Source organism: Protopterus annectens, chromosome 14.part0 (assembly GCF_019279795.1).
Source record: "Protopterus annectens isolate FY-2018-M chromosome 14.part0, PAN1.0, whole genome shotgun sequence".
NCBI classification, from domain to species: Eukaryota; Metazoa; Chordata; order Ceratodontiformes; family Protopteridae; genus Protopterus; species Protopterus annectens.
The window spans coordinates 400,371,916-400,392,420 of NC_056748.1; the positions used below are offsets into that span (position 1 = coordinate 400,371,916).

General features: G+C 38.0%; 1 protein-coding gene across 4 annotated transcripts in view; it reads right to left on the reverse strand.

Annotated features, from left to right (window-relative positions):
• Window positions 1-20,505, reverse strand: part of PTPRE (protein tyrosine phosphatase receptor type E) — a 2,530,882-nt gene that overhangs the window by 1,389,695 nt on the left and 1,120,682 nt on the right. The window lies entirely within an intron of this gene.

Genomic DNA, 20,505 nt, shown 5'->3' on the forward strand with positions numbered 1-20,505 from the left:
CCACTTGGGCATTATAGATAAGCTCAACAGCTTAAATATAAACCCCTATGTCACTAGATGGGTTGCAAACTGGCTCAAGGACAGAACCCACATGGTTAGAATTGCTGGAGCCATGTCAGACTCCAAATCAGTTACAAGTGGCGTCCCACAAGGCTCAGTCCTGGGACCTCTCTTGTTCGGTATATATTTCTCGGAGGTACAGGCCAACACGGAAGGATTGTGGCTGACCAAGTTCGCAGATGACTGCAAACTGGGTGCCATAATAGACTCTCCAGCCGACACAAGCATCCTCCAAAAGGGCCTCATAGAAACAGACAACTGGTGCCAGAGCCATGGCCTCAAGCTAAACGCCAAAAAGTGTATAGTCATCCCCTTTGGCAAAAATAAAGTACCCACAAATTACCACATAGGTGGTAATCCATTAAGTACAAAAGAAGTAATTAGGGACCTGGGGATCCAAGTTGATAGCAATCTCTCATTTGACAACCACGTGGCCAAAGTGGTTAGAAAAACATTTTATATAGCCCACCTAATCATGAAGGGATTCACATCTAGATCAGGGGAGGTAATCGTGCCTCTTTACTCATCCCTCATCAGGCCCATAATTGAGTACAATGCCCCTTTTGGGATGTACCTTACCAGACACCTGCAGCAACTGGAAAGACCCCAAAAGTACCTCACCAAGAGGATCAAAGGGCTCAAACAGATGCCATATGCTGCCCAGTTAAAGAAACTCCAGCTCTACTCAGTGGCATACCGCCTGCTCAGAGGCGATCTGTGCCTGACGTATAAAGCCATGTCCAACCCGGAATTAATGGACATGCTGCACCTCAGCAAATCCAAATCCCATCGCGCTACGCTCGAGAGACTTGAACCTCAGCACTGAAATAAATAGGACATGCTGGAGGGACAGATTCATAACCCAGAGGCTCCCTCCACTCTGGAATAAAATCCCAATCCAGGTTAGGCAGAGTCCCTCATTGACTCTCTTCAAGAGGAATCTTGATGAGTGGATGGGAGATCGTAGGTTTACCCCGGGTATCACTTCTGTGTCACTGTTAGACAGAGGCACAGTATACTAACCTCGAAAAAGGGCATAGCAAAATTAATTTAAAATGGGTGGCAAAAGCCAAACACACTCTGGCTAGGCTTATAAATGCCCTAGGGCAGATAGCCTAGTATGAACCTATGAACCTATTAAAACAGGAAAGAAATGAGGGTAAGCAGTCATTGTTACAGAAACATCACCCCACAAATTAAAAAAAAAAGCTAAGGTTCCAGACCTGAAACATTATAAAAATATTCAATCTCTGGCTACAACTGTTGACAGGAATGAGAGAAAAAAGTCAAAATAGTGAAAAACGTCATAGAAGGCCAGAAGGGTTATATAGATTATAAACTGCTAGGCTGAAAGAGTATGAACGCTCCTGCTGCAAACAAAAGGGAATGGAGAAATAAGATACAGACCTACAAAATAATACACTGGAGTATGAGGAAATATAAATAGAGAAAAAATATTGTAAAGCAAGAGCAGCTATGAGCATCAAATTAAGAGGATTAAATAGGACTGGAATATAGCAAAATACTTGAGGGGGAGAGTGTTGAACAGTTTGAAAAGGGTATTGGATGTTTTACCTTTGATCAAATAATGCACAATATCACAAAACAATTACTTCACTGCATGCAATCACAAGTTCCCACACTACCAACAGCACTGGTCAAATTTGCTTTTGCAAGATGGGTAAGTTTCCACCACTCCCACATAGGGCTCAACACCTCCCCAGTATATATGCATGCCAAATTCATTGTTACCTAACATCGTGAAAAGGAGAAAAATTCCCAAAAGTAATGCACAGGGGGTCTCATATAAACAGCAACTCCATGCTTCATAAATAACAATTACATGCTAGTAATGAGGAAACTGAATTTGAAAGTTAGAACCAAATCAAACTTCTCATGATGACTTTTAGGGGAAACCCTATCAGACCACCTGAAAACAACAGGATATAGTGGCTTCTTCAGGAAGGCATGGGATAGGTGAAATAGGAAGAGAATGTTTGGGAAGTCAGCTGCAAGGCACCAGCTACATCAGAGGAACAGTCTAGATAGGCCATCTCACGTCTGCTGGCACAAATATGTTTGCATGCATGTAGCTGTGTAGATAAATAAATGTAATCAGGAACACTGATTTACCATTCTTAAAAATGAAATTTCATTATTGTGAGATGAAATACAGGAATCACAATCATTATTTTTAAAGCTAATTTCCAGTCATTACCATGAATGTCATTATAAATGTTTAGTTCATTTGTAAGTATGCAAAAATAAAACAAATTCTAACACATAACTCAATCTATAACTAGTAAATAAAAAAGAAATGCAATTTATGGTGAAGGATTATATTGTCCTAAATTAACAACTTCCATAAAAGTCTTGTATTTCTTCAATGCTTGTCTTTTTTTGGAATTTTCTGGCATTTTTCATGTAAATGTGGAGAATCAATGCCCCTGAACATGATGTGAAAAACATACAAAGGGCAGTACTTAAAAATGTGAACATTTCCTCTATAAATGCTATTAAGATATGCAGGTGAAAGATTTTTTTTTCTCCACATATTGCCTGCTGACCAGCAGTCCTCCCTTTCTCAGGAGCCATCATACAGGCAGCCATCAGGGATTAGTCCTTAACTTCAACAACAGTACCCAAACTAGGCATCCCTATCAATGTGAGTGCACTGTATACTCTTCCCCGGATTGTGTGTGCTCCCAGACACATGCTCATGAGGGCTACTATTACTGGGTCAGAAAACCAACCACACTTCCTCAAGATGTAAGGCCAATGTTTTTGTGCAAGCCTACATTCGCATGGGACAATTTTGGTCAGCCAGAAACACCATTTCAATCCACCCAAGATGGGCAAGTCAGCATTAACTGCTAATTCCACTAGTCCAATGCCACCAGCTGAACTTGAGTACCTGATAAAGAAGAAATTATTTAATAAATTGTCATTATGACACAGCCGGTTAATACTCTTATAGCACAAATAACTAATAAAATGTTGATCAATGGAATGCCTTTCTTATCTTAGTTTTAATTCTTATGGGATTGCTTTCTATATTTTATTAGATACCCAAGATCTATTTAAAATTTCTTAGCTTTCTGTCTCATCTACAATTTTGCCATTTAAAACCGTTAATGCAATTACAACTTGCGGATTCCCCAAATTAGATAAGAAAGAACACTTTGGAAAAAAAATCACCTGATATTTCTAGGTCACTGACTGAATTAACAGGTCTATGACTGAACAGGATATGCCTGACATCTGGAAGAAGGTGTTACAATGGAACGTATACTGATTTCTACAACTGTTGACCTTCCATTATACATAATATTTTATAAGAAAACAAACAGTATAGCTCATAAGCAATTTGTTAACTGGTGTAATATACAGCATCTACTTTTTATTACCCAGAAGAATTTCAGAACTGGCTACGTTTTGCATCACGGCTTGACACAGTGAGAGCTTGTGGGCAGCATTGTGAAGCTTGTTTTTATAATTTTAGTAAGGCACTTGACACTTCAGTAATGTTTTATGTTAAATAACATGTCTCAGTGCAGAATTAGGCCTTCAATGATTATCTAGTTTTCAAACTACATGGTTATATAAAAAAAACATGGTCTCAGATGGTAGCTGATATACAAGATTTACTTCTCACCACTTTTCGCTAATATTACAAATGATTTTTGGGACTTAACATGCAGATGAAGTTGTACCAAACTATAGTAAAAGTTTCTAGTCATCAGTCTTAGGATGTGCAGAGGTCATCTTCTGGAAGAAGTTCTAAGTGTCAAACGAAAGGATATTGCTGAATGTCTTTAAAACTAAAACTGTTTTGTTTGATGAAAAAATGCTTCAGATCCTCTAGCCTTACTCTTCCTGTCAGTCTGTATATCTTCATATGAGCCAAATGGTTTACTATCAAAATTCTGAAATGCATTTGGTCGAGTAATGACTTACTAAAAAATAACACTTAAAATAAAAACATCGGCTATGGAAAATAACAAAAGCCATAATGTCGACACATCCATATTCAACATACTCGACATTACCTAGCGTACCTTGCCTTCCAGTCATTTCCAACTGTTTTGCAGGGGGCAAGCCCTATTGCACACCCCACACCGCCTGATAATTATATATACAAACTCCAAGATAGCACTACAGTGAGGAAATGGGTGCATTTCCTGATCCCCACTGTTCCACAAGCAGACTGTCGACCTCACAACAACAAATGCACACTAGCATTCACTGTTGTGGAATCAACCATTTTCAGTTCAGCTTTCCGTGATCTGGCAAATAGCCTTTCAATCATCCCAGTTTACATGAATGCTATCGAAAATGTTGATAGTAAACCGAGTCAAACACCTATTCAGATTTGAAATCCTTATTTATTTATTTATCTAATGTGTTTATTGGAGTTGTGCACTGATCTCAGTGGAACAATTTCAGGCATTGCCCTGGTTATTACAATGACAGAAAAGATAAAAAGAACAAAGCAATTTAGAAGAAAGCAGTTGTGGCATATATTCAGCTAAAAAGAGAGAGAGAGAACAATGAGTTACATACAAGCATCCCTTCACAATTAATTGTCCCATTTTTGCACATGGGGTCAGGGGGTCACTTCAGTACTGACAATCCTCTAGATTCAAGGTTCACAATGCCTATTCTTCCATACTACATACTTGCATGATTACTCACACCTATGGCCAATTTAGAATGTCCAGTCCACTTACTGCATGTCTTTGGAATGTGGGATGAAACTGAAGCACCTGGAAGAAACCCATGTGAATACAGGGAGGACATACACGCTGCACACAGAAGGAACCCCAAGCTAAAAATTGAACCAGAGGACCTCTTCCTGTGAGGCAACAGTGATATCCACTAATCTGCTGAACCACAGTGCTGACTATACCTCTCAACTGTAAGAGATTTTCGCATGTCCAGATGTTTGCTTTGTATTTTGGGTCCATTTTTCATAACATTGTGGTTGTCTGGAAAATTACTGGCAAATCATTTAAGAATGAAGTTAGAAACTAATGACAGACATTTGGGTTTCATTCTTCTTACCCTTCAGAGAATTCATGCTACTGCAAAACCTGTTATTATATCAACTTTCTAAGTTTGTAAGAGCAATATTTAAAAATTGTCCCCATTTTTGGGCCTTTACCCCACATATTCTTTATGGCTTTGTACAGATTTCTTGCTGTAAGAGGTTGAGAGGTATGGTGCTGACCCATATATCTGGTTGTACTGCATTTGTGTGAACATACAGAAGGTTGAAAGGTTTTGTGTGTATAAAATATAAGCAAATTGAAATAAAATTGAAGGCTGGTGTGCTTGAGCAGCAATAATGCTGAAATGCAATTTTTTATTTGTAGCATGCTTGCAGTGGGGATATTGCAATTTTTTTGTTGTTGCGTTCTTTGTTATTTCTTTATTTCTTTTTTTATTTTCATTTTAGAATCAGTACTGCTGGAGTTTTCCATGGTTGCTGGCAGTGATTTCCATTCTACTGAAGATTTTCTCTTCTTTGAGATGGTGTAGCCATGGGTTCTATGCTCATGTCTTGGGGATGTGGGGCTGCTTGTCTCCCTGCAAAAACAATTTTTTGTTACTTTGTTGTGTGTTGGCTGCTTGTTTGCTTTGGCTATTTGAGAGTTCACTGTTATTAGTATGTCATATTTTGTGTATGTCCTTATGATGTTTGTTGTGGTGTTTTTCTATTGCCAATTTTGTCTCAGCTCATAATATATATATATATATATATATATATATATATATATATATATATATATATATATATAGTTATATTTATTTATTTATTTTTTTTAACATTTGTTTACCGGGAAAGTCAGACAAGACAATTTTCAGAGGAGGCCTGGTGAGAAATGCTCCAGATGCATATCTTTGTAACATGGAAGGAAACTGGAGTACCCAGAGAAAACCCACACGAACACAGGGAGGACATGCAGACTCCTCACAGAAGGCACCCAGCCGAGAATTGAAATGGAGAACCTCTTGCTGTGAGGTGACAACACAAACAGCTGCACCACTGCACTGTGCAATATATATAGAAATGTATATAGATGTATATATATATATATATATATATATATATATATATGTTAATATATAAATAAAATATTATATAAATCTTTTTTTCATGAAAACAAAATGAAATAACAAAGAAATGGGGATTGAAAACAACAGTCATGCATTTAAATAGAAGAAGCCAAGTACATTTTGCCCACCTCTCCACACAACTATATTTTCAGAATTCTTCCAAAGACGTGCAAGAGAAAATGTTATAGTTTGTCCCAAGGTGAAATGGCAAAAGGTGGAGAGTGATGAAGGCAGACAAGAGTAGGGGTCCTCTCATCACTGATACTGATTCCTAGTGCCAGAAAATCGAGACAATGTTGACAAATCAGAATTTCTACCATACCTTGGATATTGATCACATCATCCAAGTCTACAGACTGGTGAACACAAGACTGGCTTCCCTTAACTCAAGTAATCTACTTGAAGATGATCTAGTTAATTTCCTCAAAGTCACCCACTTGAGGATACACCAGTTTTATGGCATCCCTAAGCCACACAAAAACCTAGGTCCCCCCTCCCCATATTGTTCAGGGCTACCAGGAAGGGACACTGCTACTAAGGGCCTGTCAATTTATTTGAAATTTAAATTAAATGAAAGTGTCAGAAATGCTTCATCTTACATCTTGGACACACTGGACTTTCTGAAAAAGGTGAGAGAAATTAAGATCAAGCCAGACACTATATTAATCACAGTTGACTATATTCATTCTTTCATAGAAATGGTGGAACATTACTTGACAAAAAGGATACAAGGTAGGGGCATCCAGTAACTGGGACAGTTAAACAATTCCCAGCATGGACCTGACTAGCTGCAGCCATGATTACAGCAGCACAATACTTAAGGTTTATAACTTGCCTGGTTGTCATGTGTTTGTTAGTATTTGTTGCTCATTTCAATATGGTAAATGACATCTACTTATTTCATCACAGACAAGTCAATGTACTAATGAACATGAATGGCCAGTGACAATAGTTACATAAAGTATCTGTATTAATTAGGTATTAGGTACATAGGATGGGGATGCAGCACATAAACTATAACCTATTAACTACCAATATGAAGAGATATGCATAACAGGGATGGAGGCAAGACCTATTCTGCTTTAAATTGGTCATACAGCCTATGGCATACATTTATAACCCCTGCATGAGTGAACTGATAATAAATTATGTGGTAAAGCACGTAAATAATACATATCATGTAAACTGAACTTAGCTGATGAAGCTCTGTTAAAGGTGAAAGTGGTAATCTATTTAATGTCTTTTATTTTTCAATAAGATTGGCTACAGACTTGGATTCTTTTTCTTGATTTTAAGGAGACTCAGTCATCAACTTCGATGCTTATGAAGTACCGCTTTTGCCTGTGGATTAATATTTTTCTTTAATGGTGGGAGATATCTTAACCTCTAAGGCACCTCACTGCAAGGATATATTTTTTCATTTATATATGTTAAAATATATATGGCTATAATTAACTTGTTTAAATCATATTTATGTGAGTCAAGTTAACTGTTTTGGTTCTGAGCAAAAGGCTGTTTGGCGAACTTTGTCTTGGCTGAGTTCTGGTTGATCGACAAAGTTAAGTGGTGGTTCTGGGAGTTTGTGTGGGAGTGCTTGTATTTTAGAGTTAGGTATGGGGATAGAGTTAATTTGTGTGTATGTGAGTATTTTATGGTTGGGTTTTGTTTCAAGTAAGGTAATAGATTTGGTGTGTGTGAGTGTGTTTGTTAGGGGATAGGTGTAGTGGTTGTTTATATATGTACATGCTAAGTGTCTGAGCTGTGTTGTACAGAGGTAGTGTTTTCAAAAAAGTTTTTTTTTAATGGAAACTGCACGTTAAGGCTAGTGGCAGGGTTAGGGTTAATGCACATTGCTAAGTAGCAGTGGGGGGCTGCACACATTCATTCATACATGCATGCATGCATGCTTGAAGCTCTGTGTCTTGAAAAACTGCACTCTGGGTACCAGACATTTTAGTGTCTACTGCTTGATTGAGTTCAGCCACAATGTTAAATTCACTTTTAGTGAGTGATACTTCCTGGCCAAAATCATAACCTCAAGAAATAACTCTTGGGAAAGAATTGCTTATTGTCCTTGTTTGAGCTGCAGTTATCCACAAACAGAAATTTTCCAAACCTTTGTCAGACTTGACTAGCAAACTTCCTCTCATCACTACCAATAGGAGTCAGCAAAAGATTCCATTATTGACTCCTATTGGTCAGCAATGCCCTCCATCATTTAGAGAATAGGGCACAGTTTGAAATTCCAAAACTAAATCTTCCTTTACTGATTGAACAGTTTTTATACAGAAGATTCAGGTTTTGGCTCAGAGTTTAACTTCTGCTTTTTCTCTTGGTTTTATTTAGAATCTTCCCATTTCTTGATAAAATTCAAGCTTCTGATATTCTCTGTTAGAAATAAAATTCTAAACACAGAATATCAGAAGCTTAAAGTGTTGGTATACCTACCATACCTACGAGTGCCAAGTTCTAACGCATCTGTCAGTGCAGTGCTTAATCAAATAAAACAATTAATAATAGAATACACAGAGTGGCCAGCTAAGATAAAATAAAGGCGATGGTAGAGAGGAATAAGGCTTGGAAAACTAAAAAAATTAATATCTTACAGTAAATAACTATCTAAAACAAATAAATAATGAATATTACACCTCCAAAGGGAAATAAAACATGTATATTTTGTAGCTTAGAGAAAGCAAATATTAACAATCTTTCTCTTCCACATGCTAGGTTCTAATTAACAGTTAGTTCATCAGCTACTTATGCTCCGGTTGCCTTCCTTCAATCACATGTTTAGTTGCTAGATGGCAGCATCCACTTTTAGAAAAAATAAGTAAGAAAGGCAAACTACATCTATGTCTATATCTATATCAGTATCTCTAGCCATTTTTTTGACTGTGCCCTGTGTTACCACATAGAGCAAAAGTTTATATTTATTAAAACCATAGTTACACAATATTAGTTATTTAATATTAGCAGCAATTGTCATAGTTTGCAGCTAATATTTGTTGTCATTTAATTGGTGCGTTTGGTGCACATGACTCTTGTTTCATGTATTTAAACAATAACTTTTTGTTTCATGATTGCTGTGATGAAGCCCTCACTTGTAAGATCAAATCACTCTACAAATGTTTCTAATTAACAAATGAGGTGTCTGGTCTGTGCATTAGTTTAGCATGGTGCTGTTTTCAAATTATTTTTTTTAAGTTGCGTGCTTTTCATTTGTTTCACTTTTGTTGTTTTACTTTGCTTTACCATCAGATGGAGACGATCATCTCATCTGCCATTAAGTGCAGCTGACATTCGACCTTTCCTTAGGTCCTACCTTCTCCCTCACCATTCCTGTGCTCCATGCCCCATTGAATCATTATGTGTATTCCTTCTCCACCACATACTCTGGTACTTCATTACATATATTTTCAACGCTTCCTTTGAAGATGTACTTTTTTCCGGATACAGACAAAGGGGAGACACTGCAGTATATTGCCTGTGCCCCCTCCTCTGCCTCTCCTTCACAGGCAGATCCCTTAATGTTTTCCTGACATAATCGCATGCACCTATATCATGCCCCCCTAGCATCTTCTAATTTCTACTGAGATAAAAGTCCAGTTTCTTTAGTCTCTGATCACAGACTTTTACCTTCATCCTGCACATTCGTTTGGTAGCTTTAATCTACATTTCTTGGAATAGTCTAATGCTCATCCCCTTCTGTGGCCTACAGAATAGCACAGAGTATTCTCTGATACCCAGCTAGGGGCTGGTACAGTGAAACCATTACCTCTCAGCTTATAAAGACATCCTAATGACAGACCCCCATCAGTCTGACTGCTGCTACTGTCAGTGCCTTGTCTGTCTGCTCCTTGTGATCTTCTTCTGCTACCATCACTTACAGTCTCTCAAGTTATACTTCACACCTAGTTTGTTGTAGGCCAAATTTTTTTTTATGTTTATCTACATTGAACCTGCTACCATTCTACATATTTGTTCAGAATATCAGCTCCTTCTGTGGACTCTTCCACAACTATCACATTAATTTTTCCCCCTTTCCTTTCTGCTTCATGCTTTCCAGTCATCATAGTGCCCTGTCCATCACTAGGTCTTCCAGATCCTCCTTTCACCAGTGGACCTTCTCAGGTACAAAACTGGGAATGGTGTGGATCTTAAGGGCATCCTGGGGGGTGGGGTTGCTGGTGACTGTTTCAGCTGGGGGTTCTTGATTATGTACTCTCATTTTTTTCCACCCTCTTCCCTGCATTCCTCCACTAAGCTTGAGTGTTAGTCTCCTCAATGGACCATGCCTAACCTCAATGAGTACCCTGAATGTACCTTAGATACATGACATCCCTTCCAGGATGGACACATCCTGCCAGCATCTCAGATACCTGGGGTGCTACTCAATCCTGGGTCACCTGGGCCATTGATAAGGCTTAATCCCTCTATGCTATGGCACTAGCTTCCACAATTCTACTAATCTTTGGGTTATAACTGAAGAGTTTGGTCCTATTCCCTCAGATGCACTGACTAGTACTATATCAAGGACTAACCTCTGCAGTAGTGAGCTAGTTACCTTCTCTTTTCTTAGTATCATCACTCTGACCATAACTGTGTCCCACCGCATAACCAAGCAGCAATCCTGCTCCTGAACCCTTGTCCCACTTCCCAACAACTCAACACATTCTACAAACCAGCTGTGTAGGAGTAAGTTTAAGGCATTACTGATGTCCAAGGAGATGTCATCTATTGACACTTCTACATCAACCATTCATTTGACCAAGTCCTAGAGCTGAAACAGGTGTATCTGACAGATCTTTCTAGTCATTCTACATCACTGCCATTAAGCTGACAGCCTGTATATCCCTGGATTTTTTTCTTGTTTTCCCAACCTCTCAGATAATACAAGGGAACCACAATTGCTATTTCAAGTGGTCAGACACTCCAGGCAGAGCCAGTGATGAGTTAAAGACTTCTATCAGCAGATTTGCCAGCACACTGTCCAAATATTTGATGACTATGAGCAGAGACCCATCTTCTTTATGTGCTCTGTCTTTCCTAAAAAAAGCCAGCTGCCACTATACCTCTTTCCTATCTGTCCTGATGTTCTTTTACAGCTCTCTTCACTCGACAGTTCTTTCTTCTCCACATGATAGCTTGCCCTTCTATATTTCATGAAGAAAGAAATTAAGTAATAAAACATCAGTACCTATGCTTTTCCAGTTTTCTGTAACTGTCCATTTGTCTCTTCTCATTCTTGTAAAGTCTCCTTTCTGTTGTGTAATTAAAAAAATCCTTGTTCTTTTTCTAGACCCCTTCTGTCAACTCCGTTTCACATTGCATTGTTGATGTCTACTTTATTGCCCTTCTGTTTGCTTCCTTATATGATAATTCCCGCCTTCCCCCCTCATTTATACCTAGCATTTTGTCTTACTTGCTAACCTCACATTCCTATTAAACTACATTGACCTTCTTCAGTCTTTGCTTCTTCCTCAGCTCACCTACACCTCCCTGTACCAGATCCTTATCCCACTCATAAATATTTACTTTTTCAGTTTTCTTTCATATTCCTAATGCTTGTCTGATGTCTACACTCAATGTAATAAACTCCCATTCTCTAAAATTCCACTCCATCAGTTCCCTTTGTCCTTGTGTTTTTATTCATTCTATTCATCTTAAACAGCACACTGGCATAACCATCATCAGCTAATGGTGCCCTCACCAAGATGTCTGTCACCTCTTCCAGCTTGATCACTACCGCATCTAGAATCTTATCCTTTTAAATGAAGACTTACACCATTTGACTGAATCTTGCAAGAAAAAACATCTCAGTCAGCTCCTGCCCCCATGGACAAACAAACACACACACACACACACACACACACACACACACACACACACACACACACACACACACACACACACACACACACACACACTGTAACTCAGCATCTCTCAGAGTGCTTCTAGTACATTCAAAACTCCCATGACTATAACACTCTTCTCTCCCTCCCCACGTCTCACTTAGATACTACAGTTTCACACCCCCTTCCTTGACATGTTTATAATGCAAACACATGGTATCAACCCACCACCAATCATCACTTTGCTCATGTTAACTACCAGAGCACATACCTTAGGTTCTGACCATTCCACTCTCTTGCCCCCTTCAAGTGATGGTGTTTGTTGTCCTTTCTGACCTCACATTTGATGGCCCCATTACTTAGATCACTATTGTGCCTCTTGCCACTCTATGCCTAAGTTTGTCAACATTACACTACTTCATCTTTCTGAAACAGCAACATTATTTACCATCCCACTCTGCATCACTAATTACGACTGTCCAATCTTCTTACCCAGAATCAGTAAACTGCTTGCTAATACTCATTCATGCTTTGAATCAGCCTGGTTTGTTCCTCTGCTATGTATCAAGCTCATTGTTTTCCTTCTATCTACACCTTAAGTACATATTCCCTTCCTCTGCTGTTATGATACACTCTCCCCCTCTCATCTTAGTTTAAAAATATAACTGTTGAGATGTACATTCAGCACACTCTGCACATTGCTAATTCTTCCAGGTCGCCCCACTTCTGGGTACTAATACATGCCTTCTCAGCTGTCTGTGCCCTTTAGTATACTCACTTATTATCTATTTCCTTATTGTTCTGGGTGGTGGTATGCAGGTAAAGGTTATGAGAATGTCACCTCCATCTCCACCTGCTCCAACCCCACCATAGTCACTAGCTTAAAACAATGCTAATAATGATGCAAGTGTAATAATTATTCTGCTACTGTATCATGTTTATGTCATGATTATTTCAATGCACTCTAGCATAAATGCTTCAAACCCCACAACTGGTCAGAATATCAAAAAATATATAACACATATAAAAAAAGGAAAGGAAAACAAAGGTTCAGAAAAAGAAAGGACAAAGACAATGAAAATGAAAAAGGAATAGAAGAAATGGAAAGAATAAAAAGAAGAAAAACAGATGGGGAAAAAGACATAAAGGAGACCAGGACAGAGAAAAGATGGGGAGGTGAGAGAAGGAGAAAATGGAGGAAAGAGTGAAGATAAATGGAAAATAAAGTAATAAAATGGAAGAGAATGTTTTCTTTTTTCTTGTGTTTATTTCATTATCAAAATGAATAGAGATAATAAATATCTATAATATGATATTGATGTTAGGATATATATCTTTAAAACGAGCTGATTGGACAATATATATTCTTCATCTGACATCATGATAACATTGAATAGTAAGTAAACCTTCTGACAACCAGTAAGATCATTTCATAGACTATTGTTCATTATTTAACATATATATTTTGAAAATAATATCAGATTTGTAATATTAACTGAAGAATGTGAAAATTGTTTTGTGCATACATATGAATAAATAGATTTTATGTAGCAGATAATTTATAGGAGGTACTGCTGTTTAGATGAATAGATACTAACCACAAACATGATACTAAAAATACCTCATACATTGAAATGTGACCTGAAAGCTTTGCAGCTGAAGTCATTAAAAATCCCTGAAAAATCTGTGGACTTTCACAAAATAAATATTTAAAAAAAAACAAACAAACAAAAAAAAACTATTCTGAATGGGTGTGTTTGTCCATGTATATATGTTTTCTTAATTTGTCGCTGATTCCTAAGCACCCCTGGATTTATGTAGTAAGCAAAAAAAAAAAAAAAGTTAAAAGTGCTCTGGAAAGTCATTTTCATCATTGAATTAGTTTGTCCTAATTGAAGGAAATTGCATACTCAAGACCACTACACTTTTTTCTACACTTCTATTGCAAACCTATTAGCCAAAAAATTGGTTGGTTTCTTTCTCTCCTTCCTCTCTCATCATCTCCATAGTGGCAGGTCATACATCTCTCCCTTGTGTAAACAAAGAGGATTTGAGTAATGCCTCTAAGTTTGGTTCTCTCATATAGGATATATTGGAATTGTTTTATATCTCTCTGATATATGATATATTGGGTCTACTTTAGAATGATGAATGTTTGAAATATCGAGTGCTCACATGAGCGAATATTTCAAACATTGATATTGCTTTTGTTTTGCACTACAGTGTGGATCAGAATATTTACCCTTTCCTCACTGTGGTGCGATCTCAGAGTTGGAATATATATTTAGTGGGGGGTGTGGGGGCACAGTCCCCCACAATAGCAATTTTGAGTTTTGGAATATTTGCTCATATGAGCATTTGAGACACTGATCTTTCGTTTTTCTGACACAGACCTGATATATTGGCATTGTTCTATATGTTCTCACAATCTTTTCATATCATGATGCTTTATTCTTGTAAATTGCATTAGTATCTGTGTATAACTTGTGTGTATCCTTCACCATATTGTATACTGTCATTTTATTGTACTGTTTCCTAAATGGGAGCTTTTCTCCTTGGGCCTCCACTGAAAAAGGACTTGTGTCCAGTCAGATTTTCCCAGTAACCAAATGTAAAATAAAATAAAATAATAAATAAATAAAATTGGGTGTGTTATCAAGCTTTGAGGTAAGGACATAATAATAATGAATAATGATTGTACATTTTTATACATTTCTACACCAGTGGTCCAAGGATCATGCCTTTGTTACGATTAGAATCATAAGACAGCTTTTTGAAAGAAAAGATTCTTTTTAATCAATTACTTTTTCTTTTGATGCTTTAAGTTCCTTTGCTGTATTTCACTGAACAAAGATGAATGCAAAAAGTTATAGAAGATAATGTTATGCCAATGGTGATTCAGTCTGGTCACCACAGAGCAGTGCATGATTTACTCTCCTTAAGATATGAGATCAGCCATGCTTCTACATGCTATGACTAGACTCTTCCATCTGTGAATAACAGACATGTATATATGTGATAGCATATGCAGGTCTGCAGAAGCTACACCAGTAGGTGCAATGACCAAACATTTAATGCATTCTTACATCCTGCTGTTTTTCAAGTAAGCATTCTGATTGTAGGCAGAGTCTTTTGACATGGCCTTAGATGTCCACATCTGAGAATAAATCCCTGTCAAAATAAAGATTGTTTAGAGAAATTATTGGGCATAATTAAATTGGGTGGGGACGGTTACTGGCATAATGTTAAACAGGATGCCTGTTTGAACTGGCTAAACATCATTAATAATAACATGGTGGTATACAAACAGAAATATAGATGGCCAGAGAAAAGGATTTGCTCATCCATTTTTCTCATACCATTTTCTGAAGACATATAGCAAATATTTAAATTACACTGCACCCATTTTCTATAAATATGAGCAAACACACACATTCACATACTTCTTTTATTATGCAATAGTCTGCTACCTTATTCACAATTTTTAGGACTGCAATCTTATAGTTGGCTATTTTTCAGCATGTTGCAGGTCTGAATATGCCCTCTTTCAACATTTGATGATTTTGTATCCATCCAATAATAAATGCATTACTGCAACAGTCACTTACCAGTGATACAGAATTATTTGCATTTACACACTGTATATTACGTCTTATAGGTTCTTAGGTGTTTACTAGGCTAATGACCATAAGGCCTTTTTAAGTCTAGACATGCATCCCAAATGTCTGACAAGTTCTGGTACCCTTGATAAGTATAAGCAAGGGCTTGGGAGATGAAACATTTACAAGCAGGGGCCCGGGAGTTGAACCATTTATGGGCTACCTGTGTCCATTAGAGACACAGGTGCCAAGCCAGGGATACATTTTCTATTCCTCATCCAGCTGTCCAAGTTACACTCAAGTTGGGTTAGGGAGGAGCTCTGCTTCACATGGATGGGATGCCTGTTCCAGAGATGGGGTAGTCTCTGGAATACACACCTGTCTCTCCAGCAGGTCCTATTTATACCACAGGCAAGATTTAAATCTTTAGAGTGGGTAATTCTGTTTCTGTCTGTTTTGTGGATATGCAGGAGGCCCAACAGAATGGGGTCTGACAATGGCCTGTATGCTAGACATAGATCATGCCTCAACAGCCTGAAGGAGACAGAATACAGGGATAGGGCTTTGAGGCAGTCTGCATAGGACATTTTACTTATACCCTGTATTCTTTAGGGAGGAACCACTGTGGACATTCCAATTGCTGGATATGTTTGGTTAGGAATGTACCAAAGGAGGCCTTGTACTCAATGATAAGTCCGATGAATGCCGAATACAGTGGAACAATGACTTCCTTGGACCTAGATGCCATAACTTTGTTTCTAAGTTGTGCAACATAGAATGATTTCCTCACCACTGTAGACAAATGATGGCCAAGGCTAGATTACTGTCTGTGTGTGTACCTAAGTCCCTGACTACTTGGTCATTTCTAAGGGCTCTGTTGTCAATATGATAGCTACCAAGGGTTGATGAATTCCTGAAGGATATGATTATGCATTTCTTGGCATTTAGTTTTAGTCCATGGTTTGGACACCAGTTGTTTGTCTGTGTCAGCCATTCCTGGAGAACATTTGTGTCGGTATTCAATGACAGCTCCTAATTTGCATTCATCTGCAAATTTAATCAGCCAGAGACCATTGATATTGGTCTTGACTTCAGAGAAGTAAATGCCAAAAAGGAGAAGTCCAAAGACCGATACCTGAGGGACTCCACTTTTGATTGGACTCCTTGTAGAGGCGGACTCTCCAATTCTAACTTCCTGGGTCCTATCTGTGAGCCATTTGGCTATCCACCAGGTGACATACAGGTCTGTACCTAACCTCTTAAGTTTGTCAACAATGCCTAAGTGGGGTATTGTGTCGAATGCCTTGGCCAGGTCAAAGTAGGCAGTGTGAACCATTTTGTCCTCATCTTTTGCTTTGGCGACCTTCCTCAAAGAAGTCCTCCAGGTTGAGTAGGCATGACCTGCCCTTGATGAAATCAAACTGGGTTGGGTCCAGTGTCTGGAGGTTTACAACATCATTATTTTTATTTTATTTATTTTATTTTTATTTTACATTTGTTAACCGGGCTAGTCTAACTGGATATATTTCCATTTTCAGCAGAGGCCCGGGGAGAAAAGCTCCACAAAGACATAGTAACTTATTACATAAGATGCAATAAAGAGCAACATAAAAATATATTGTATCAGGAAAATATTATAAAAAAAATCAAACTTATTGTATTCAGAATTAACATTTGTACAATAATATACTCATCGTTCTTGTAAGCAAAACACAAGCATAACTTATTTAGCATAGTAAACATCATAAGAAAGAGAAAAGGACATTTAAAGACAATATGGAAGTATATTAGATATTTATATGAACCCTCAGTAAACTGAGTAATATAAACAGGAAGAAGAAGGAATAGAGGAGGGATAAGTGATAGAGTAGTGAGGAAGTAAAATAGAAGGTAGCAGAAGTCACAGAGATAAAGGGGAAGTGGGAATAATCCAATACATGGTTTCAGTCTGGGTTAAGGCAGGGACATAGCCAGTGTTTTGTAAGGTAAAGTCTAAGTTTTTGTTTAAAAAGGACAGGAGATAAAATAGAAGTCAGTTCAGTGGGCAATAAGTTCCAGTGTTTACCAATGGAGTTAGAGAAGAGGGAGTCACCTGCAAGGTTATTGGATTTGGTAGCAGTAACTAGGAGTTTGCTAGAGAGCGAAGTGAGTTCCGGTTCGAATAAGGGGTGAAGAGATTAGAAAATGAAGGAGTGTTGTTTGGCAGATAAAAAGTTCTTTGGATAATGGGAAGTTGGGAGAGAAGCAACATGTTTTGTAATTCAAGCCAGTGAAGTTGTTGTAGGTTCAGGCAGTGGTGAGTTCTGAATTGATTACCGGTAACAAATCTTGCTATACTATTGTATGTGGTGGTCAATTTAGAAAGATTAGTTTTCTTCAGGTTAGTGTAAATTGGTGAGGCATAGAGAAGAGTGGAAATGAGATGAGAGTGTGCCAAAGTAGCTTTGGCTGTTGGGGATAAGAAAGTTTTAATTCTATAGAGGGAGCCCAGTTTCCTATGTACAGTTTTAATAGTGTTGTTTATGTGATAATCAAAGGTAAGATTGTTGTCAATAGTCACACCTAGCAATTTGGTAGAAGAGTCAGGTGATATGAGAGTGTTGTTAATAGAAGAGATAGAGAAGTCCAAAGGGGGGGATCTGGTAGTGGGTTTGAAAAGGAGGAGTTTTGTTTTTTTGGCATTAAGAAGTAGGCAGCATTTTAAGAACCATGCTTCAACAGTATGGAATACCTTTTGAGTAATAGTTTGAAGCTCTGGGATGGTTTTTGCAGAGCAAAAGAGTGTGGAGTCATCTGCATATTGTATGCACGTAGCTTGGGGAATAGCTACTTGTAAGTCATTTATGAATAGGGAAAAAAGAAGGGGTCCAAGAATTGAGCCTTGTGGTACACCGAGTGAGATCGGGAGAAGAGAGGAGAGTTTATTTTCCCAGAGGACAGCTTGTTTCCTGTTAGAAAGATAGGAGGTGAACCATTGGATAGCATTCGGTCCAATAGCAAGTGATTCCAGGATTTTTAGGAGGAGAGGGTGATTGACCATGTCAAAAGCTTTTGATAGGTCGATGAAAAGTACTGAAGAAAGGGTATTATTGTTGCGGTTTTTGTTAATGAAGTCAGTGAAGGAAAGGAGAGCAGTAGTAGTACTATGAAAAGGTCTGAAACCATGTTGGCAATGAGATAGTATGTTATGTTTAGTTAAGTGATTCATTAGTTGGTGGTGAATACATTTCTCCATGATTTTTGCTAGTGGAGACAGGAGGGCAATGGGTCTATAATTAGAATATTCTGTAGAGTTTCCTCCCTTATGTAAGGGTATAATATGTGAGATTTTCCAGATATCAGGGATGTTTCCTTCTTTAATGGTTCTGTTTATAAGAATAGATATGGGATAGGCTATTTCAGTGGCTGCTTTTTGAAGGAATTCAGATGGAAGTTGGTCAGCTGATGGGGTACATGGCTTGAGCTTTTGAATACATTTTAGGATGAAGGTAGTAGAGGTGGGCTGTATAGAAAAGCTTGGAAGATTAGAAGAGGCAAGTTGAGGAACATTAGAGTTATCAGAAGAAAGGTGAGAGGCTAGTGAGTTGATAGTATCAGTGAAAAAGGAGTTGAAAGTGTTGGCAGTTTCAAGGGAAGAAACTTTGTCTGATCCCAAGGGGGAGGGAGTGGAAGTTTGTCCAGGGTGAAAAAGTTTGTTCAATGTTGCCCAGAATTTTTGGGGATTATTATGATTGGATTGCTGGAGGTTACAATAGTAGTGTTTTTTATCAGAAAGAATAGCTTTTTTGGTATTGTTTCTTAGGTGTCTAAAGGTTTGATGATCTGAGGGTAGTTTACTTGTTCTCCATTTTAGCCAGAGTTTGTTTCTGAGTAATATTTTCTGTCTTGTTTCTTTTGATAGCCAGGGGGCTGGTTTAGCTTTTATTCTGATAATCCGTTTTGGAGCATGGCTATCTAAGATTGTTAAGAATTTGGTATTAAAGTATTGAACTGCTTCATTAAGGGGAAGAGTTTTTAGTGGATTCCAGTCACATGCATTTAGCTCAGTTTTAAATAGAGTGGGGTTAAAATGTTTATTACTGCGCACGGTCCTGACTGAAGGGGTGTTTGTAGTGATATTCTTTTGCCTAATGATATAGGTTAAGTTATGGTCACTGATATCATCAGGCAGGGTTCCTGCTAGGTAATTAAGTTGGGGTTTGTTAACCAGGATCCAATCAAGTATACTTTCTTTATTGTTAGGTTTATTAGTTCTAGTGGTGGTGTTTATAGTTTGGGTAAAGCCATGGAGATTAATATGGGAGGCTGGGTTGTTAGAATTAACTGAGAACCAATCAAGATTAAAGTCTCCAAGTATTATAGTTTCTTGTGGGTGGTTGGTTGAAGCCCAACTAAGAATACTTTCTATATTTGTGGAGTTATTACCAGGTGGAAGGTAGGTACAGATAATGTAGATGGCTTTATTAGGGTTAAGTTGTAGCTTAGTTATGAGGAGTCCAAACAGACGTCATTATTGATTATTGATCCTTTCCATGGCTTTGCCCATGATAATTCTTTCCATGGCTTTGCATATAAGACTAGTGAGACTTACAGGTCTGTGGTTTCCAGGGTATGTAGATGGTCCACCTTTGTGCAGTGGAATGACTATTGCTATTCTCCATTTATGAGGCACGACGTCTGTTTGGAGGCTACAGTTAAATAGCAATTCCAAAACTCCTAAAAGGCCATGTTTCATGCTATTTAAAAGGCATCCTGTGATATTATTTGGGCCTAGTGATGCATTGCTCTTGGCCTTAGAGAGAGCATTAAGGACTTGCTACCTAGTGATAGTAGTGGGAGTTGCATTTGATGGTATTTCCTGAGGTATGGTTGAA